General features: G+C 42.5%; 1 protein-coding gene across 4 annotated transcripts in view; it reads right to left on the bottom strand.

The window, feature by feature from the left end:
- The window catches only part of LOC311256747 (galactosylgalactosylxylosylprotein 3-beta-glucuronosyltransferase 1), an 80,547-nt gene that overhangs the window by 19,280 nt on the left and 39,131 nt on the right, over window positions 1–22,136 (bottom strand). For 3 of the 4 annotated variants that reach the window (XM_084352035.1, XM_084352037.1, XM_084352038.1), the window contains exons 2-3: window positions 19,707–19,910; window positions 285–453 (exon numbers count right to left, since the gene is read on the bottom strand). The gene's annotated coding sequence lies outside the window, so the exon portion shown is untranslated. The remainder of the gene's footprint in view (window positions 1–284; window positions 454–19,706; window positions 19,911–22,136) is intronic. The other variant, XM_084352036.1, reaches the window with a different exon arrangement.

Here is a 22,136-nt window from a genome sequence, read left to right on the forward strand (position 1 = left end):
TGTGTTTCATATCGCCTGTCGCTATGGCTTCTGGGAAAGAGTCAGAGTGAGAGTCAAGGAAGTCAACAAACGTGACTGAACATGATTTGAATAAAACTTTAATACATTACTTGTTCCTTAAACCTTTCTGCCTGAGTCGCTGTGGTTGTTTAATTATGAAAACAACAACTCCCATGATCCCACACTACTTCCTCACCCCGAGTGGCAGAGGTGACATACTTTGCATTCAATCTCATCGCTTGTGTGTGATTAATATGAATCGAAAGAAGGCTTCGGATGCTCACCCACAGTTAGAACTGGATCATGGCACCACTGGTGATGCGCAGTTGGGGAGACCACACTGCACACTGGACGAGCTACGTAGCGGTGACATCCTCCATGACGCCTCAGCCGACCATTTTCCTTTTCCTCTTCCTCCGCCGTGTCTACTCACGCAGACAGGCAACACCGGGCCTGCAAAATAAGGACATTTCAGTGAATAAGAGAAGCGGGATCGTGAATGCGTCTCTCTTTGTTGTTTGTGTGTGTCTTCATGTGCAGCCCCCCCCACTGCGCGTGAGGCATTCAAGGACAGCCAGCCAGGTTTAAACATAGCGGTTTGGACAGGGCCGAAGAGTCAAATGCCTTACAGAGATACTTGGCTACATAAATCTTCAGGAGCAGTGTGGCTGTGTGATGTCTATTCATTATTTAACATCAAAGAGCCCGGGCTGAAAATGCAAACGAGGAAAAGTGTGTCAGTATAAAGTAATGAACTCTAATTTGGATGCACACCATATCAGATTCACGAGAGGAATCACTCCCACCGGGGCTGGTGATATGTAACACTGCGTGCTTTACAATGCTGGCGTTTCTGCCCATGTGTGAAACGGTTAATACTGTATATTGATAAATCATTTTACCTCATTGACTCCAATCTCAACTGCACAGACACAGACTCAGTGTTTTTCTTTTTTTTTCTTTTTATTCCTAATGCGGAAACTGGAAGAGGTTTAGTCACAACTCCATTGCTTGCCAACAGTCTGGGGTGGGGGATGTTACAAAAATAAACTGGCATCATGTCTTATTCAAATACATCTGAGGGAACGCTGCTTCTATGGAGGCTTATGCTTCACTCAGCCAATGATGTCTGCACGCCGCATCAGCTCCAAAACTGGATGGCTGAAGACTGTATTTCAGGGGCTTTGTAACAGAGAGTCAAATAAACTACAGATATGTAGGTTTAAGGGAATGAGTAGCAGGAGTCCCAGAACCAGTTAACTGGGGCACACTGTTGTATAAAAAGGCAAATTGCCTGTGATTCAGAAAATGCAGTAGGGGGTGTTTGTGCTTGATGTGCACAAGATTCCAACACAATCTATTTCAGGTTGCCCTGACTCATTGTCCAATTTCTCAAACTGAGGGATTGACGTCAGCTGTGTCGACTAAAAGAAACGGTCGTCATTGGTAAGTGCAGCTTCTGCAGTATTTGTTTTTAACAGTATGACAGCGACAAGCAAGTGCTGTAGCGAAAAAACAAAACTAACAGCAGCGATAGAAAGGCTTTACAATTGCTGCCAGGTACTGTCATGCATGCAAACTCCCAATGACAGTGTTGTCGCTCTGATTTCTGCACAACACTCCCCTCTTCTACACATTGTGATGGAGCTAAACAGACGGAAACACACAAAGCGAAACAACCTGCCAAAATTTCAGAACCTCCGACAGGCCACTGCAGCGTCTGAGTGCTAAATATTTTTGAAAGTAAAATGTTTGGGAAAACAAAACGACGTGGCAAGTGCTGCCAGCTGAAGGGAGCTGGAACTCACACTACTGTTGTTAAGTGGTGAATACACAGAGCTAAAAATCCATGTTTTGTGATAAAACGTGTTCATTAAAAGTTCTGATATCTTCTTTTGCACAGAGCTGATTACACACTTGAGCTGAGTTGGACCATTACCCTATTTATCAAGTTCATATTTTTGGTTATGATAGCGGCTTATTGTTTGAAAAGCTTATATTGGTTGGGTTGGTCCACCACTTTGGTACAGACTGACATATCCCAACAACAATTAGACGGATTACTGTTTCATTTTGTACATTTATGGTGCCCAGAGGATGAATCCAACTGAGTTACGCCATCCACTTTTCCACTAGCACAGGGTTGACCTTTGGTTTTTTAGAAACGTACCAACAACTGCTGTTATTTGTCAGTTTGGTAGAGACATCCATGCCCCCCTTTGGATGAATTGCAATGACTCTGGTGATATCTTCAGCTCAAAAATGTAATTAGTCCAAGGTTCATAGCCTAATATCTGCCAAATCTATGTCCAAGCTGTACTTTGTGTTTGGTGCTAATTTCCAAATGCTAGCATGAAACACTGAGTCCACAGGATCAACTGTTTTCAGAGCTTCGAGACGTCGCGTTGCCCACTCTTTATTTGCATAAAGTTGAAATCTGAGCTTCTAAATGCAAATCAGTGGCAGCCAGTGTGACGCGTTGCTGAAAAACTATACAAACTTAACATTGAGAAGTTTAAATAAAGAAAGATTCTGCAACTGCATAGCATATTTCCATCCTAAAACATCTTTAGGAACACATTTATCTGAACTACCTTTATTAATATAAGAGAAATGTTGGGTCGGTTGGAAATCCCAGAGCACATGGCCCACGAGTGGCGTTCGTCCAATCAGGTGCAGACAGCGAGTGTTTACATGGCTGTCAGAGGGTCTAGCCTGTTTTTTGCAATTGTCGCAAGTTAGCATTGCGATTGTAAGCATGTTAGCATGGTAATGTTATTTAACTCGAGTTGTACCTAGTAAGTACAGCCCTAAGAACTGTTTATCATGTCCACAGATTCAAAGCTGTGGAGCACAATGCTGATTGAGGTGTGTGATAGATGCACATACAGTACTGTACATACACACAAAGCAGAACTGTTCCTCCAAATCTGTTCAGCAGGCAGTCAATCGTTAACACCATCAGAAAACTGGATAAAGAGTCCTCTCCACCACACAAGCACCCAGGTGGCCTGTTTGTGTCTGTGGCACCTGAACTGTGTGATGTGGCAAGAATGCACACCACAGGCTGCGGCAGCCAATGGCAGACAATGAGGCTTGACAGCCTTTCACATCAGCACAAGTTAACCAGCTGTGACGAGAACACCTGCCGCTGATTAATAAAGAATCACAGCAACAATGCCACTTGTGAAAATTGCTGTTCTGATTGTTGAACTAACGCCGTCACCCCTAAAAGGTGAGGCGGGGGGTGGGGCGGAGTGTGTCTCGTGGGTTCGAGTGTTTGAGAGAGGTACTGAATGAAATATAAAGGACAGGAGATCTGGACAACTGTGTATCTCTGATGTTCTCGCTGGTTTTAAGACCTCATGTTACACGCAACTCTTTATGATCACTCATAATCATTATTATGACTTTATGATTACAGCATAATATACAAGCATCCGCTCGTTTGCAGCAGCATATTGTTACCGTACAGGGCTTTCATGGTTTTCATACCATTCACACCCACATTCACACCTACAAGAAGCCAATTTAGAGGGACCAATTAGGTCACCTATCCTGCATGTCTTTGGACTGTGAGAGGGAGCAGAAACACCCGGAGGGAACCCACACAGGCACTAGGAGATCAAATCTCACACATAAAATCCCCGAGCGCTAACCATCGCACCGCCATGCCACGCCTCAACTAGCATCAGCTTTAAAAGAATGCAATCACATCGTAGGGTTTATACTGCATGTAGTGCCTCAAAGCTATTACATGAAGACACAGCGTGCCTCATTAAACTCTCCTTTGAATCTGGCGTCATTTCTTTTGGAGAGTAGTATCTTTTATTCTTTAACTTTAAACCTCATGAAGATTCATCAGGCAGCAACTGCAGCAAAAAAGGCTCCGAGTCACTTCTCTGCGGTACAGGAAGACAATTTTATTCCATGTCATACAATGTGAGGATGGACTTTATTATTATTATCCTGCTAAGACTAATTATGAAAGGCTTTGTTTAACTAACCCAACCTTTGTGATGTTACTGAGTGATATTCTTGTTAAAATACTGTCATTTGTAATATTAAGGTGCACTTATTAGCTGTTTTCTGAGGCTTTCAACTACATCTCATGGTCTTCCATGGTGGATGTTATTTTGTCTTAACAAAAAAAGTTGAATTATATTGAAATGCGCTGCTGTTCGCTGGGTTATAAACATACTTTAATAGGCACTGTCAGTACTCTGATTATTTATTATTCAGTCCCTGAAACTGACAAATATATATCAGAGCCATCAGATCAGCACTGGCAGCCTCACACATTCTCTCTCTCTCACTCAGATTTGTAAAGCTGAGTCTTCAAAGATGAAGCGGGGGCAAGTTTCCAAGTTTGTAATCGAGTCTGCCTGCGACTTCTGAGCTCCCTTGGCCCCGGCCAGCTCCTATTTCCAGAGGACCAATAATAACATCATCTTTTCCTTAGTCGCTTTGTGGCAATATTTTGATGTACTCTCCAGTCGGCATGCGCTCTGAAGATACTGTGTCCTGCTATGTCCAATTGTTCGCCTTCGTTTTCGGAATTCATTGGTCTCAGACCAACTCGGTAAAGCCCAGAGCAGATGTCAGGGGAACCCTAGAAGACAAGTCGCTGCAATAGATCATTATTGATGTTACTGTCACAGCCCCAAAAACAGCTTCGCCAAGAGCTGTCATTAAACGTGAATTTTGAATCTAATGCATTGAACGGGCTTAATTACTTTTGAAATACAGTAAGCCAGCAGCAGGTGATCTGTCTACGCTTGTCCTGGTTTTTGGGTTTCAGGGCACAGAATCCTCATAACGTCTTCACGGTTTAATAAATGTTCGGGCGGGACATTTAGCTTGATGGGAAATATTGATGTAGAATTATGCAAAGTTTTGGACATGAATGTCAAAATCTTCACGGTTGTTTCAAGTTTTTCTCGTCCTCCATATTTCCTCTTTGTGGGTGTGTTTTAATCAGTGTACAAATACACTTGACACTAATTTATATAAATTTATTAGTTCCTCTTCCACTCAGACAGAGAAACTGTAAAATATAATGGACGAAGAAACAATTAGCGGCTGCCACATTGGTGTACTCGAGAACAGTCTTGTGTTTTAAAGACCGGGGTGCACCGGAGCAGTGGAAATCTTTTTCTCACAAACTAATTAAGCCCATTTGCGGGCAGAGGGGGGAAGTGCTGAAACACTGTACAGTGTTAATTTGAAATCTCGAGCAGAGTCGGCAATTATTTCGCGTCTCAAAATGTGAACGAGGGGGGTTTAAAGTCGTTGGAATTCAAACAGGCATGAAAAAAACTATCAAGAACCTTCATGAGATTCACGGCTGAGGAAGCCTTTCCTCTGTTTAAATGAATAAAAATTGGAAGATCTTCCAGGCCTGCATTTCTCGCGCTTGCTATTGCCACCATTGATATTCTAGGTTTGGGTTCAGCGGAAGGTCGCCTTCTGGTTTTGTGTTACGTGTCCCATCAATCCAATTCACACCTGCCATAGAGCGAGTGTCTTCAAAATTTGATCCTCTCCTCATGAAGCAGCAACTGCACTGAGTCAAGCTAATAATAGCAACACAGGGAAGGCAGCTACTGTATGAATACTGTGCCTGTGAGAGGAAAGACAGCTATGTTGTTTACGATCGTGCAATATTCTCATCTTTACCTTAAATCGTGCTGGAATTATTACTCGCTAGTTGAATTGACAATGGTGATAATTTATGCAGTAATCAGGGATTGTCTGAAGGTGATTAACAGACGGAACCTGATACAAAACATGTCAACCTTAAATCTGCCAGGCAGATTTTCCCTATTTGCAGAGACAAGAAAAGACCAATCACTGTAAATGCTGTTTGATGCAGAAATGAGTGTGGCGAGTGCTGCTTCTCATACTTGATTTAGACGAGGACGGCTGGTTTATTTTCAGGAAAAATTGAATAACTCATTAGCTGTGAGCATTGGCCCTGATTGATAGCCCAAGTCCATGCCTGGATCGGGCTGCCTCAGCAGTGATAAAAGATTTAAGAGCACCAACCTTCAGGCAGGTTCTTCTCTGCTGATGCTGGGGATAGCCCAGCGGAGTCTGCCTTTAACTTATCCTGACTAATTTATAGTTCGCCTCACCCAGGGCACATTTCCAATGCTGGACCTGGGAGCGCGATGCAGCCTCAGCCTCACAGCTGGCTGAGCAGACTGAAGGAGCCCCGCAAGGATTGTAAAGGCCTGCCACTGAGACCTGGACCTGCCATGTTGGGTCAGCACAGCTCGGCTCTGATCAGAATGAAGTCGAGGGAGATGTCATTTTGGGGAGACCACAGGGAGAGACGGGAGTAGTAACAGCACTGTCTCACAGTTTCTCCTCATTATGGCTGCGAGAATCTGTAACTGATTATGAGAACGTGAAAGATAGTCAGCATTGATGTACTTAACTAATGCACATAGATTGGACTCATTAAATCCGGAGTTTTGAGAGTTTAACCTACAGTCTCTGGATTTTGGGAAACACTCGTTTTTGCTTTCTGGCAGAGACTGACGCCACTCTTTGGATGGTTAATATGGAGATACAGTCTGCAGCCACTTAGCTTTCCTTAGCTTGGCACAAAGACTGGAAACTTATTAATAATTAATAGCTCATTAATTACACAAATTAACAGGTTTTATCTTGTCTATGTTGTTTTTATCTTGTTTATTCAAAATGTTTTAAAAAAAGGAGGAAAAAAATTTAAAGTTTGAGGTTTACTTAGGGTTATGTGCCTGACCAGGTCTCGGCTTGCTGACTAGAAACTGATCCCACCCAAAAAATAGTCCCAAAACAGCAAGTTGCCATTTTTACACTTTTGTTTTTGAACAAACAAATTGTTACTTAGCTTTAAAGGTGCTAGTAGACAGACTTTGTTCCTTCTGGACAGAGCTGAGCTAGCTGCCAATGCTAAGGTAAGCTAACCAGCTAGTGTGGACAGATTATATCACAGCCGTGCAAGATGCAGTTATGAAACTTCACCATTTATTCAGAGATATGAGAGAGGTCTCAATCTACTTATCTAACTTTCTATCAGTAAATAAATTAGCGTATTGATAAAATGTCAAATGTATTCCTTTAAACTTGCTTTACTCACAATGAATGAATGGGAATTAATGCTGCAGCCAAAACCACAATTTAATTTGCAGGGTGAACTTGTATGCAAACAATGACTTAACATTACAGGCACTGACTGGTCACCACAGCTACGTTTTTTATGAGCAATTTGCGCTGTGGCAACCAGGAAATTAATAACATATCCGTGGCTTATGTTTTCTCACTGCTGCTATGAGGTTTGATTATACTGTAAATTAGAAAATGCCGTTAGATCCTCTGTGTGCCATCAACATGACAGGCAATATCAATCATAATGGGGAGCCTTTTGTTGAAAATAACAGTAAATCAATACATTACAACCCTTTGGAGAGTCTCCAGGAATGATTCATGAATGTAGACATCAACAGTTCCTAATAATAAAAGGAGCAGCACAGTGTTTATCTCATTAAAACCGGTTCCGGCGTACAGTGCATTGATTTCAACCGCATGTGACACGTCTCCCACTATGAACAGACTTATTATGCCTCAGCAAAAGGTCAAAGGTTGGCAGAGGAAGCTCCGAGATTCATTAGCTAATTAAAGCCTGCTTCCTGAGTGGGAGTTTAGGTGTTCGAGTCTCTGCTGCACCTTCTCGCTCCGATACTTCAACACGCCTGCTCTGCTGAGCTCTGAGTTCCTTAATGAGGGTTAGACCATGGATTTCTCCCATGAAAAATTGCCCAGCGTCGAAGTCCCTCAATTATATGCCCTTGTGGAGGGAAAATATATATAATTATGAATCTGATCATCCCTAATTAAACCTATGGGATTTGATCCAATGCAGTGACAGTGTAGCCGAGTGTTTTGTTTGGGCTGGGAGATAATTGGTTTTAATAGAGAGGGAAAATGAAGAGACGTTAAGCCTTTTCCTTCAGGAGAGTACTTGTTAAATAACCCCCTGCATGTTTGAGATCTGGTCAGGATCATTTGGCATGTGAAGGAATTTGTTCATTTAAATCATTACCAAACCATTTGAATTTTATCAATTATAAATATTTAAGACTTGTCCTGATTCACATGAGCCATGAAAATGGAAAGCTGAGATTTAAAAGACTGATGGTATGAAAAATGACATATGGGGACACCAGTCGCCTCAGGAAGGAGAGACAAGCCAGTGGGGAAAATGAAGAGGAGCTCCGTGACCATCGAGTGTGTGTGGACGCGTAGTGTGGCTGCATGTGTGAATCTGAATCAGGGTTGCTCTGGAGGACACCGTGCGTGCTCAGCAAAACCTTCCCCAGGATAAGTAGAGGTTACGAGGATATGTCTGATGTAGAGGCAGATGAACCTGGCACACAACAATTATGGACTCAACGCAGCTGCCAGTTTGCTCACGTCCATCTCTGGTGTTTTCTTAATTACATAATTAGTCAGAGTGTTGGTATATGCGATGTCCCTGTATGACATGCTGTCATTAGCTTTGAACCTGCCAGTGAAACACAGCCCCCAGGAGACAGCTAATTTGTGGTGGAGACACTCATTTAATAGCTTTGAAAATTAGTGGATACATCATCATTATTATTATTTCCCATGCTTACTGCATGTGTGAGTCATTCCATTCGCTAATGCCTCATGCGGAGTATTTCATGGACACAATGATATCCTAAAAGCTCATTACCTTACGTGTCACAGACGATTTACTTGCACTCACGTGTTGACACATTAAGGGCTGTGGTCCAAACACAGTGAATAAAATAGACATGCAATAGCAACTCAGAATTATGTTTGCTTACATGTCAGCCATCTGTTTCATGCTGGTTCCCAAAAGGAAACCACCTGACCTTAAAGGGCACCGCCATCAATTTTTCACATTTAAGAGTGTTTACATGTCTTGGGGAGTACTACTGCACATTTGAAAAAAGCAGTATAAAGCCCTTTGTGGCTCCAAAGGAAGCTGCACGTAATCTGATAAATTGTCAGGTTAAAGGTTAAAGGTTTTGAAAAGGGGGATTCATGCATCTCTAGTTCTGCTGAATCAATTTGGATCACCTGTTTATAAACTGTCCATAATGGGTCCAACAGTGGACTGATTTTTCAAAACCTACTTCACCCACAATGCAACTTATCCACTAAGTGACTTCACAGGAGGCAATTTATCAGATTACATGCAGCTTCCTCTTAAGCTACAAAAGGCTTTAGACTACTTTATCCACATATGAGGGAGTTACCCTTTAATAATGCAATCATATCCCATTGTACTGTACACGTCTTGTGGTGCTAGTAAATTGGCTTTATTATTTCAAATTCTATATTAAAACAGTTTAGCACACACAGTACGCACAATTTTCACACACTTTCTTGAATAAAGGCACTGACATTTAAAGATCTCTGGTAAAATGTCAGATAAGTGATGATGTTGAATGCAGGCCTAATGAAGTAGCAAGTCAGCACAGCTTCCAGCTGAACATAAAAACAAGGCGCCTTTGACATTTCAACCTGAGCCATCATAATCTGCTCTTTGCTGGCCTTTGGAGCCATTGCTTATCACTTACTATTATTATTTGTCCTTCTACTGTGCTTGTATGCAGCTATGCACAGCCGCATTCAAAGAGCACCCGGGGGCACAGAAAGATGACACCAACAGAACAGTGTTGACACAGCGACTGTGTGTCTGCTGATGCTACATTACAGAGGTGTCACTGACTCAACGGAGCAATGACTTTGCTGAGATAAAGAGCCCGGCGGTGACTGACGGCACGTCTTTGCAGGCAGCGCCGTCACCAAATCCTCATGGCGTTTTTCAGCTACGTGGATGCTGAGCAAGCATCCGTGAGGACATATACTTTACTGTGTCGTAGTGATTATAATAATGAGGGACAGGACTTCAAATACGCCTCCAAAAAATCCCAGATGTAACATAAACACCTTCATTACCAGACATTTTCTTGTCCAACAAGAGGCTACACATGAGCTAAATGCTAACAGCAGAAGCTAACACGCTCAGAATGCTGCTGTTCAAGAAATATTTGTTGTGAAATTTGCTTGATATCACTCTCAAGTCAATATTAAGCATCTGCCATCAGTCAGCTAGCTTATCTTAGACTGGAACAGGGGGTCAAAAGATGACAATATCCTCTGAACAGTACTTCTAAAACGCTCTAATCAACATGCTGTTTATTTACTTTGTACTAGAATTAAGTTTGACAAGCTGTACTTTTACAGAGGTTATCTGCTGCTCTATTTCTTGGCCATGCAAAGCTGCTTCTTGGAGATTTTTATCGTCTTGTCAAGAGGATGCCAGACAGCCAGGAGAGATTCCAGGAAGTTGTCGTGCCTGGCCAATACATAGTTGTGTACATATCCCCTGTAAAACCGCAACTTGTCATTTTTTACTCTTTGAATTTGTACTGATACAAAAACAGAGGCGATATTCATTAATTAGTGAGCTTTCGAGGAGATTTTTTTCCCTTCAGAGAGAGCCAGACAAGCTGTTTCCCAATTTCCTGTGCTTGTGCTAAGCTAAGCTAATTGGCTGCTTGCTGTCGCCTTGTATTCTTGCGAGACAGACATGAGATTAGTATCACTCTTCTTATCTACTAAAGTTAGCAGGAACATTTTCCAATTTTACAGTATTTGAAGCATGTCTTGCCCATACGTCCTATACTGTTGTATTTCATAGCCAGCTACGACGGCCATTTGATGTTCCCTTTAGTTTAGTGTTGACGCACGAGAGGTGAGTCATTTCCGCAGTGCCCATAGGGACAAATACACACACACATACACGGTAATACAGTCACACACCAAAGCCAGCATGACTTTCCTCTCTCCTCGGGGTGATCAATAGCCCGTAGGCTGAAGGAAACCCTACTGTATCTGTCACTGGACTGAACCACAGGACCCTGGAGAGGGGGTGGCTGAAGTATAGCTAACGTGGGTCGGCCCAGTATCTATAATGAGTCCCCTTGGGGCTGCCACATTATACGTGGAAATGGCTCCAATTAGACCATCCAGCTGTAAAGTCCACAGGAAGGGAGGGGTTGGATAACAAAGTTATAGTGGAGGTTATGAATGGGACTGAGCTACAATCTGGTGTTATCAGAGCTGCATTCAGTCACTCTGTTCCTAACCTGTGCCTCTTTGTGCTGCTTAAAGTCTGCTGATTGCACAAATCAAAGGCTATTTTGTCCTCCATTTTAAAGACCTGTATCATTGCACAGTGAATTGTCCAAAATCTGTCCATTTTAAAGCACAATAATATGTTTTTTATGGTCACCAGCTTCACATCAGATGCCAAGGCACGCATACTACATTTGAATCTCAATCCGCCTGCAGATGATCATAATTATCATATTTTCAGCCTTTAGTGAGGCCTTGTTCCTTCACAAAACATTCATCACTTCCACTGTGCTGAAATGGTGATCATAAGCAGATTTCTTGTTTGGTAACGAATGAGACTGACATATTTTTATGGCCCCTCGGATGTGACATGTCATCACGAGTTTGATGAGTGTGTCTGGGGAGTTTGACTGACCCCTCTGGCCTTCTGACCTTTCACGCAGCACAAGGATTTCCAGATGGATGGACGGATGGAGTGTAAACATTAAGCGAGAGGAAAGGTCATTGGCTTAACGCAACCATTCATCTAGCTGCAATCATGTAATAATGTCAAATGTTTACTGGAATTATGTGCCTCATCATAGCCTTGGCAGTGTTTAGAAGATTTTCTACTTCAATGTGTATTAACATGTGTGTGTATTTGACAGCGTTTGCTTGTATTTTCATATGTTTCAGAGTGGTTTGATTCACAGTTGTCAGTGTGATCATTCAGCCAATTACTTTACACAGACCACTGAAAACCGTGGCTTTTTTATTGTTTTAAATGAGAAGAAAGGTAAGATTTCTTATTCAAATTTCAAAACAAATATCTCAAATTTGATAAATCCTTTGAGGAACAAAGCCAACTTCCAGGCGACATCATTATCCTCTTTTGAAAATTTGCAGAACAGATCTTTAATGTGATTTTAAGTAAGACGTGCACTCCTTGCCTTTCTCATGCTCAATCTGTCTTGAGCATTCAGAGATGCCAGTGGGCAGAGAAATGACCCCTTCTCTCTCTAATGCTGTTGCATTATGGAATAACGTCTGGTTGAGCGCCAGCGAGGATTTTCACCGGCTTGCTATTGATTAGCCTCTCAGTTCAATTCAGAGGACACATAGATTTTTACACAGCTATGAGTTGGGGCAGGCCTGAGGCCTCGAGGCACACTCATACACAACACATCCCCGCGTTCAGATGTTCATCCGAACACAAGGAAGCAGCTTCATACTGCTTCCTTCTGCGTCTTGCTTCAATTCTCTGCGAGCGTGTTTGTCTGCGTATCTTAACAACTTCACGAACCGAATGAGTGTGTCAGTTTGTTTTGTCATGGTCGGCGAGCTCAGAACATTCAAATGCGCCGTTCATTATCACCCTCGCTGCTTTGATCGTGTTCTATGATAAAATCAGAGAACAACTGGTAATCTTCGTGTATTCATTTGTTTGTTTGCTTTCTTTGCTTGTGTGCATCCACACACAATGTGCAGACACTGGAATATGAATTTTACAAAACTGGATAATAATGGTGCATCTCAGGGGCGGGTTTCGGGAAAATTTCCAGAATTACACTGATTTGTCCCAGCAGGGGGGTCACTACCATTACAGATCAAAACAAGGTGGTACTGATTGGCCCAGAGGCACTACACCTAGTGGATGGCACGTTTACTGTCGCCTGGAATACAAAACTAGCAGCTATGTTACTATGATTTAACATCACAAACCCTGATCACATTTGAAGCTTTACTTGTTGTGTCGTGAGGTTCAACGGTCAATTTTTAAAGCGTTCTCCCCTCACTTGTGATACTGACATTAACCAATCCTACTGCCAAGTTTGGCTTTCCTCTCCAGAGAAGCAACAGTGGGTCATTAGCGTTTAGACCAGAGTCTGGTTTCTGAAAGACTGACTGTCACTATGGCTTAGATCGAACAAATTATCGAACTTCACACATCTAAATCTCCACTTGCACAATGTCGTGTGACGCACATTATATCTGCATACAAACTGCACATTCTTAGATCCGCTAGCTCAGGGTGGCTCACTTTTTAGGCTTGAGTTGTTAGTCGTAAGTGAAACTGTCTTGCTTGCATGAGACAAATCTAAAAACAAAATTTTGTTTGCATGAACACGATAGGCCAGTCTAAAATCTCTTTGTGAATCTGGCCACAGTTATGTTGTTTCAGCCAACCTTGGTTTCTTGTAACCCAAGGCGATCTTTCCCTGACCCAAACAAAGTAGCTTAGATTGTTGGTTAGGGTTTCATCGACAAGTTACTCGACGTTCTGGCAACACTGATGTATTTTTTCTCAATAATCCTCAAAAAATCACTTTCTAAATGAAATTGGGAGGCCATTTCACACAATGCAGTTTCACGCAATGCCTCATTTAAATAGGTAATTAGACAAGGTGCTTCAAGTTATCATCCCGGCTCCCCTCAGTTCATTGATTAATCTGCCTTATACCTAGCAGGTTCTTTAGTGTTCTTCGCCTCAATCGAACCTGGTGAGACTTAAAGAGGTGGTGTTAGACTATAATTCAGTGCACAAAGCTCCCGTTATATGGAATAAAAAACACTGTTTCTTCTCCCAAACACTAAACATCATACGGTATAGTGGCCATACGCTGGCCTAGAAAAGGGAGCAGTAAGATTGCCTCAGAGGGGTTTGTTGGGGCCGTATAGCTGCAGGGCAAGACAATGTTGGCAAATCCCTCTTTTCTTCCCAATGGAGATGGAGCAAATCTGGGGTGTTGTACTTTAGTTAGGGCTGTTGTCCTGTTAACTGGTGCCTCTCAGGCTGGCCCAGGGCCTTCTAATGACACACACTCACACACTGATGTGCTCTGATGGGCTTCAGGGTGATTTAAGATCTGGGAGATCGCCTTTGGGATCTCCCAGTGTGTGTGTGCGCGTGCAAGTGGTTGTGTTTGTGCGTACGCACATTCAGTATGGCTGCATGTTGTCTGTATGTGTGTGGGGTTTTAACAGACATCTCAACACCAACTTTTACAATTCCCCAGGACCTCAGTGAGTCTCAGAGCAGTCCTAGTTATCTAATCTTGCAGCAGCTCGCTGTGTGCAGGTACCATACAGCGCTGCAGCCTGCTGGCTCGTGGAAAAATCCCAAAATGTCTGGACGACCGAACCACTTATTCGGGTCATGTTGGTTTAGGGGGAATGGAGTTGTTCAAATGCTGAACTTTCAGTGAGCCACAGTGCTCATTTTGGACTGTTGCGTGTGAAAAAACAACAACTTGTTTTTCACCACGATTTGGCATTCAGTTCTGTGTTCGTTGCAGCGACTGTGCCATACAACTCCTGTGTGAATGGTTTACACTCCAAAACCAGGTTGCTGTGCACTGAATAATTCAGCGTTGAAGAGAGAAACGTTAAGAGACATTTCTCATGATAACAATGAAATTGCAAACAATTGCATCATGCACAACACTTTTTTTTTTTTTTTTACTCCTTCTAACCTTACAGTACGACATTACCCATGTCTGAGAAATCTGTGTTCTCGCACACACGCTCTATAATTCTCATCCCAGTTCAGAGCTGTTGCGAGCTGCTGTTGCACACAGCGCTCTCAGCAGTTCTCACGGTAGCGTGAATTATTCAGAATAACCTCTAACATTCTAACAATTTGGTACACAGATTCTGTTTTGCATGTTTTTAAAAAGAAGTCATGGATTTCTTCAGAAAATAGCAATTAGTGGGTGGTTTAATTACAAGGTCAAGGGTCTGCCTTGCTTTAAAACAATTTGGAGTATGAGATAAACTAAAAAGCACAAAAACAGCACAATGCCTTTTCATGGCAGCTAGTTTTTCAGCACACATTTTTAGGTCAGCCATTTGCATGCCAGCTTGTCTTGTAAGAATTAATGCTAGACAAAACTGCCGAGGGGACAAATCTAATTGGAGTGTAGGTGGAAGAACCAGGCAAATATTGGTGCATTTACGCACTTCCTAAAACCACCAAATGCGTGTGTTATTATCTTTGAACTCCTCATTTTCCCCTCAGTGTAAGTAATCACATACAATGATTGTGCGTCATGCTTGGAATTTCACCATTAATCTGACAATGATTCAGCAGCTAATGCCCTGAAATTGAAATGAGAAAACGTCGCCTGTGGAATTTCTGCATAGCAGGTTTGTGTCATTACAGAACAAAGAGCTCGTGCAACAAAGGGCAGAATAAATGCTGCGGAAAAAGCTCACAGTTGATTTTCTGGAGTGACAATGATGAGCAATGTCTTCCCTGTATTAAAAGTAACGAGCTCGCCCCATCACCCAGCTGAAATCCAGGCAGCAAGTTTAAGAATTGCCTAGTTTGCAGGCTTAGGAAGAAAATACAATGGTTGCTTTTTTTAGGGAAGGCGCATTCTCACTTAATAATTTATGTTCCAATTTCTTGTTCTACAAAAAAACGCGGTCTCGAGCGTGTTTATCATCCAGGGCAAGGTGGTGACACGGGACGCTAGAACAGAATGGGAAATGCACTTACTGTTAATAACTATGCCTGGAGGTGAGATATAGAAAATGATGGCCTATTCTGAATCGGCTGTGCAGCCTGAGGTCAGGATATACATTACTGCAATCCATTCTAAACATAGACTGCATTGTTCTGTATATGCTTAGCTCTTTAGTACAGCGTACCTCTGTTTAGGAGATTAGTCCGAATGCTGCAGCTGTGATAAAGACCGAGGCAGATTAACACATTAAGTACACTCTCTCTTCTATATGCAGATGGTGCTGTACAAATCTATAATTGTAGGTCATAGTGTTTATAACCAGAATCTGGGATTTCGGACTGTTAGACAAAGCCCACAACAATATGAGCAGGCACTGAAAAAGTGCTACATGTTTAGAATGGTATAGAAACTCTGAATTATGATGAGCATTCATTGTTTAGTCACTAAAACATCAAAAATATCATACAAATCTTAAAAGCTGCAGCCATCAAATGACAATGACAACAATTAATTGATTCTCCAAGCAGTTGCCCCACCACCAAGTTGGAAAAAACACTCTTGGATGCCCATATGGTAGATAAAAGGTGGAAAAGTGTCCTTTATGGTGACCTCACAGTGCCCTTTATGTGTGCTGGTGCCCCCCTGCATACAGCTAGTGCCCTTTTTTTCCTCTCCCCTGCCACCCAAACATCCTGAGTCAACCGCTGTCAGCAATCAATTGTCTGCCAGAAATCAATCAGACCACCCAGACAGGGCAGCTATGCGACTGGCTGCTGCTGTGGTCACATGTGACATAAAAGGTTCGACGTACATTTTCATGATATTGAGCTGAGTATTGGATTGCTTCACAACTTCGTGATCACACCATGTATTTAGGCCTGTATTCATTAGTATGATTATTTCACAATACCTAATTCATGTACTTGATTGTGCACATTTAGGGTCACCGTATTAAACACTGTACATCTTAGATTCTCATCTCATCTGATAACATGAAGTAGTTACACTTCAGTTGCATTTCTTAGCCTGCATTGGCCGAAGCAGCGTGTAAAGATGAATCATAATGTATGTGTGAGCTCTACATTTCATCCTCTCTCGTTTTTATTCCAGTGTCCTCCTCTTTCTCCACCCCATCTTATGTTCCTCTTACACCTCTGCCTCCTTTTTTTTTATTAACTTCCTTCTCCTTTCCACCCCTTCTCCAACCTTTTTCCACTCTTCCTCCATCCATCCATCTCTCTCTCTCTATCCCCCTCTCCCCCTCGCCCCCTCTCTGTCTTTTTGACTAGCTCTCTCTGGGGGCGGATGTGTCTCTGTGGCCCTCTGCAGATCTGGAAAGGACATCCTCTCAGTTTAATTCAAGTCAACCCCGGTCTCCTGGTGCTCCAAGACGCAGCATGTGTGACAGCTCTACAGAGACAGCCAGAAGGAACAGACAAGTCTCATCTGCATATAAGAATCAGTGTATGTGTGTGTGCGTGCCTGTGTGTGTGTGTGTGTTTGAGGGGGAGTGCATTTCAGCCAGGCATATTTCAATATTTCCCTGCAGACAGAAAGAGTTAATTTCACCCTGGCAGCGATCATGGACGTCTATAAATCTATGATGAGATACTGCTCTGTTGATTAGTCAGTGCTAATTCAGCTCACACCAATTAAAGAGGTTGGGAGTGCTATCTAAATTATTACATAACATATGCCATTTGCTCTAAGCTTGGTGGAGAGGCTGTAAATAATACTATGATCATGGAGACGTTATGGAATCGTGCCGTTTCTCGCATGTCGAAGCCACACTTGAGCAAATAGTTTGCCTGGCAGACGACGAAAGCAAAACGGCCTGTGTGGGAATATTGCATGCAAGACCATTCTTATGTAACGCCATAGTGTCACAATATCACAAACTATGTCCTCAAACGCAACCCCAGAGTTGAATCAATACCTCTTTAAATAAGTTCCAGTGTGTAGGATTGAGGGGGATCAATCATTGTGTTTTCATTACCTTATATCTACAAAAGGAGTAGGAGCTGTCCCACAGTCTGCCATGTTGCACCGCCGTGTTTCTACAGTAGCCCGGAATGACCAAACCAACTTGCTCTAGAGAGAGCCTTTGTCATTTTTTTTGCATTTTGAGCAGCCAGCGTAGGGGAGGGTAAGATTAGGGGTGTTCAGCTGGTTGCAATCTGCAACCACATAGCTAGATGCCACTGAATGCTACAGACTGGACCTTCAACTTCACATTAAAAGCTTCAAAACAAAGATTTGTGGCAGGACTGTTGTATTGGATTGTATTCCACTTTAAGGCAATGCTGTTAATCTGTCCACCCTCTCTGATTACTGCCTCTTTTGTCTGACTGACTTACAGTGATGGAATGTAACTAAGTACATTTGCTAGAGTATGGTACAATTTGAGGTACTTGTACTCTACTTGAGTAATTTTCATTTTCTGCTACTTTATACTTCTACCGCACCACATGTTGGAGGTAAATATTGTACTTTTACTCCAATACATTTATTGGAAAAATGCTGAATATTTGATCCGACAATCGGCCAGGCTGATCATCAGTCGACCCATAGTATACAGTATACATACATACATGCATGTAAATGTGTGTATAATCTACATTAACTTGTACTTTTGATACATTTCAGATTTTTCAGATACTTTTTTATCTTTACTTTTACTCAAGTTTGACTTTTGGAAGAACAAAAAAGAAAGTATAAAACAGCACACATGTTGTATTCAGACCAGGCAAAGGTTTAGGAGAGGAGATCTGATGTTAGCGTGCTAATATTTGCTAATTAGCACCAAATTCAAAGTGCACTTGAGGCTGAAGGCATGTCGTACGTTTATTCAGCAATCAAGATATTGGATCTTGGACTTTACAATTTTGACTTGATGATGGTGCTTAATAAAAAAGTCAGTGGGTCATATAACAGTGGAGATCTCTTTTTAGAGTTAAGATCCTCCTAGATATCAGGCACAGAAGTTTAATATTTGGTACAGAGTGGAGCGCTGCTATCGACCCGTGGTGTGATCCCACAGCACCGTTGTTTATAAAAGTCCTATAGATCCGTGTGCTAACCTGTCTTATTTTAGCTGTGTTTGTTTGCAGCGGGCAGAAGGCAATATGAGTGTATGAGGTTTAGATTCATCTTCCTCTTGCCAATAAGAAATCGTGATATTTTCTTTGGTAGAGAAGAAAGCAACAGAGCCTACAAGGGATGTAACAGCCAAACCTCTCTCACTCCTTCTCTCCACCCCATCTCACCATCTCATCAGTTGCTGCCTCCACACCTTAAGATTATTTCCTCGGCTGTGTCATCAGCAGCATCGGCTCTCCAGCTCTCGCACCTCCCTCCCCCCTCCCTGTCCTCCTCACCTCCCAACCTTCTCCCCTCATGCACCCGTGTGCTATGCCTACAAATATATCAACCTCTAATAATATCAGAGGCCAGGGGGATCGTAGACAGCAGAGGTAAGTGGATCTGTCAGATCATTTTACCTCTGCCGTCCACCTAATTCCTCCACTGGATTTCCTGGTGAAAATTGAACATGTATTGGACGGGAAGCGAGACAGAGAGCAGGAAGACAGACGGCCATGTCAGAGTAAGCCAGAGAGTATGGGAGATGGTTGGTGGAGGTATCATCACCTGCATCCTCCTCCCACCTTTTTTGCGCCTCCTTTGATGCCGAGAGGTTTTTAAAATTAGCACCCTTGTAGAAGACAAGAAATAAATCAGGAGGCTGTGTGTGTGTGTGTGTGTGTGTTCATGTGGCATTTAAGTGACAGTGACAAGAAAGAACAAAGCAAGATTGTCTAGGTTAGCCTGGCTGTCTGCGCCTCAGACAGTTACAATGCTCATATATTTGGAAAAACATCTCTGGATGGAAATACACTGCTCCTAACAAAGGAATCAATAGCTTGCATTTATTCTGGCGTGAAATACTTTCTGCTGATGGACTTCTTATTTGCTGCACTATACAAATATGAACTGCAGGGGGATGGGCAGCATCGTGCTGGTTTTGTTGTATGGAAATATGTTCCCCCACAACAATGAGAACAATAGGATACTCACAAGCAGTCCTCTGCCCGTCTGCAAGCGCAGGCCCCTCCTCCAGTGTACTCCTTTCCTCCTCGCGTCGGTGCCGTCAGATGCTGCCACAACTCTTAATTGGCGCCGTCTGGAGAGTAGAGATGTGTGCAATCGAAGGTGGTTGAAGCCCGTGTCGCCGGTGACACCCAAACACTCCCAGCAGTTTCACGTCCTCAGGGCTGGCCCCTGGAGAAACAGAGAGCACGAGAGATTGTGAGTAAGAATGGGCCTCCTCTTCTTAATACAATGAGGGGCATTGAAGAAAGGTTATGAGCAGGATGGCAGCTGGGAGGAGACGCTGCCATACTATAACAGCCACTGGGTCATTCTCAGTGTCTCGGTGACGGGATTTCTGTTTACATCTGGACAGCTGTCAGGACAGATAATCACTGTGGGTGTCTGTTCCTCTGAGGACTGGGATGAGGTATGGTTACATGCTGCTTGACAGACAGGAAATTGATGAGATTTTGTTTTTTGCCTTCAAAGGGTGTGTCTTATAGGACAACACCCATGACTTCAGCTGGATAGTTATTAGGGTGTTTCAGTTTTTGTCTACAGTATGACAACCTCCTGCATGGCCTGAATAAGAGCTGGGAGATATGGCTTTATAATAATACTGCAATATTTTTATTGTTAAGTCCCAATACGCAGTATATCTAGATCAGGGTTGGAAGGGTTACATTACTGATACAGTTACTAATTACCTATCAAATAATATACCATACATATGCAAATAAAGACAATAGAAAATGAAAATCAATGAGATGACTTATTTAATCTTAACAATGAGAGTGTCTTCTGTAAGAATACACACTTGTGGAGTTGGTTTCACTCAAGACCAGAGGGATGTGTGAGACTCGTGAAGCGTTGTCATGTGTGGGCATGTGCATGGTTACAGACTATGTCATTCTTTGTTTTGAAATTGTAATCCTCTTAGTAATCCCCTTTTTTACTGACTGTATCTTTAATCTAATTACCTATTTGTTCTGTGACTTTACCAGAATACAGTTCCTTTTTTTTGGGTATCATAATTACATAATCCAGTTACATGTATTCTCTCCCTAAGCCTGAGCTCAATGTTTTGAAAACTCCTCAAAAGCACTTCATAAATACCAGGACTGGGCGACAAATAAAAAAAACATTTTTTTGACCAAATACGTTTACATCAACATTATTATATATTGTATATTGTACAATATTGTAGGAATGACTATTGGTACTTTCACAAAAGATTAACATGAAAACTAAGTGGGTAAATGCGAGTATTAGAACAAGTAGAACAGTCCGGTAAGTTCAGAAAATTACATCACTTTACACCTTTAAAACCAGGAAAAACAACACTTATGACATATCACGATATAATGATGTACAAAATATACAGTATGTTGCCGAGCCCTAGCCTTAAACATACATTTCCATGGAAACTGTTGAGGCATGTAATTACACATGAGAAACTCAAAATTTCACGTTTCCCAAATTGATCATGCCTTATCAGAATCAGAATCAGAATCAGAATACTTAAAATTGGTACACACAGTAGATTTTATTTAAAAATCCCAAATGTAGTATACTTGCACTGTTGCCTCATGCTTTGACCGTTTTTTGTTTTTTGGGTGTGCTTTCGTGCCTTCATTTGACAGGATAGCTGAGAGTTGACAAGGGAGACAGAGAGAGAGAGAGAGAATGGCATGGAGCAAAGGGCCACAGGTCTGATTTAAACCCCGGGCTCCTGCACTGAGGACACAGCCCCTGTTCATGGGCTGCATGCTCTACTCAATTGAGCTGCTGGGGCACCCCCAGCTAGCGCCTTAAGTGCTCTAAAGGAAATGATAATATTCCACTGTGGACACTAAGGGGTCAATTAGTTTATTGGTCCAACTCTCTGGGGAAAAGGAAAACACAACAGCAGAAGAAAATGGCCATGAATGCTAATATCTAAACAGCAATCTGACAATGTATTCAGCCCATCAGCTATTAATAGCCTCCTTCCTCTTATGCATGCCCTCTGGGGAACGTCATTTCAAAATGTCCATTTGGAAGAAATGAGCCAAACACACCAGCTGCACTTCTCACTCACTCCACCACAATTCCTCTGCACGACTCCCCCAGCTACCGCTCTCCATTATTGATGAGACTTCCTCTGTCGGCCTCATCTGCCACAGTGTTGGTTGTACTCGCCTGTGGGCAGGCGCTGTGGTTGTGGTTGAGGGGGACCAGCTGATGCCACGCGAGGAAAAATGAGACAAGGGTCGGGCACATTAACAGCCCATTGACAAGATGCAATGCAGAGGGCATGCAGTGTCGCAGGTTTGTTATTGGCCTAATCTAAATTCAATAGGGTTGTCATAAGGGAAGAAAGTAATTATCTCGAAACCATGGGGAATGCCCCTTCTGTACATCCAGCTGACTCGC

Source organism: Pagrus pagrus, assembly GCF_965226575.1.
Source record: "Pagrus pagrus genome assembly, chromosome: 4".
Classification (NCBI taxonomy): Eukaryota; Metazoa; Chordata; class Actinopteri; order Spariformes; family Sparidae; genus Pagrus; species Pagrus pagrus.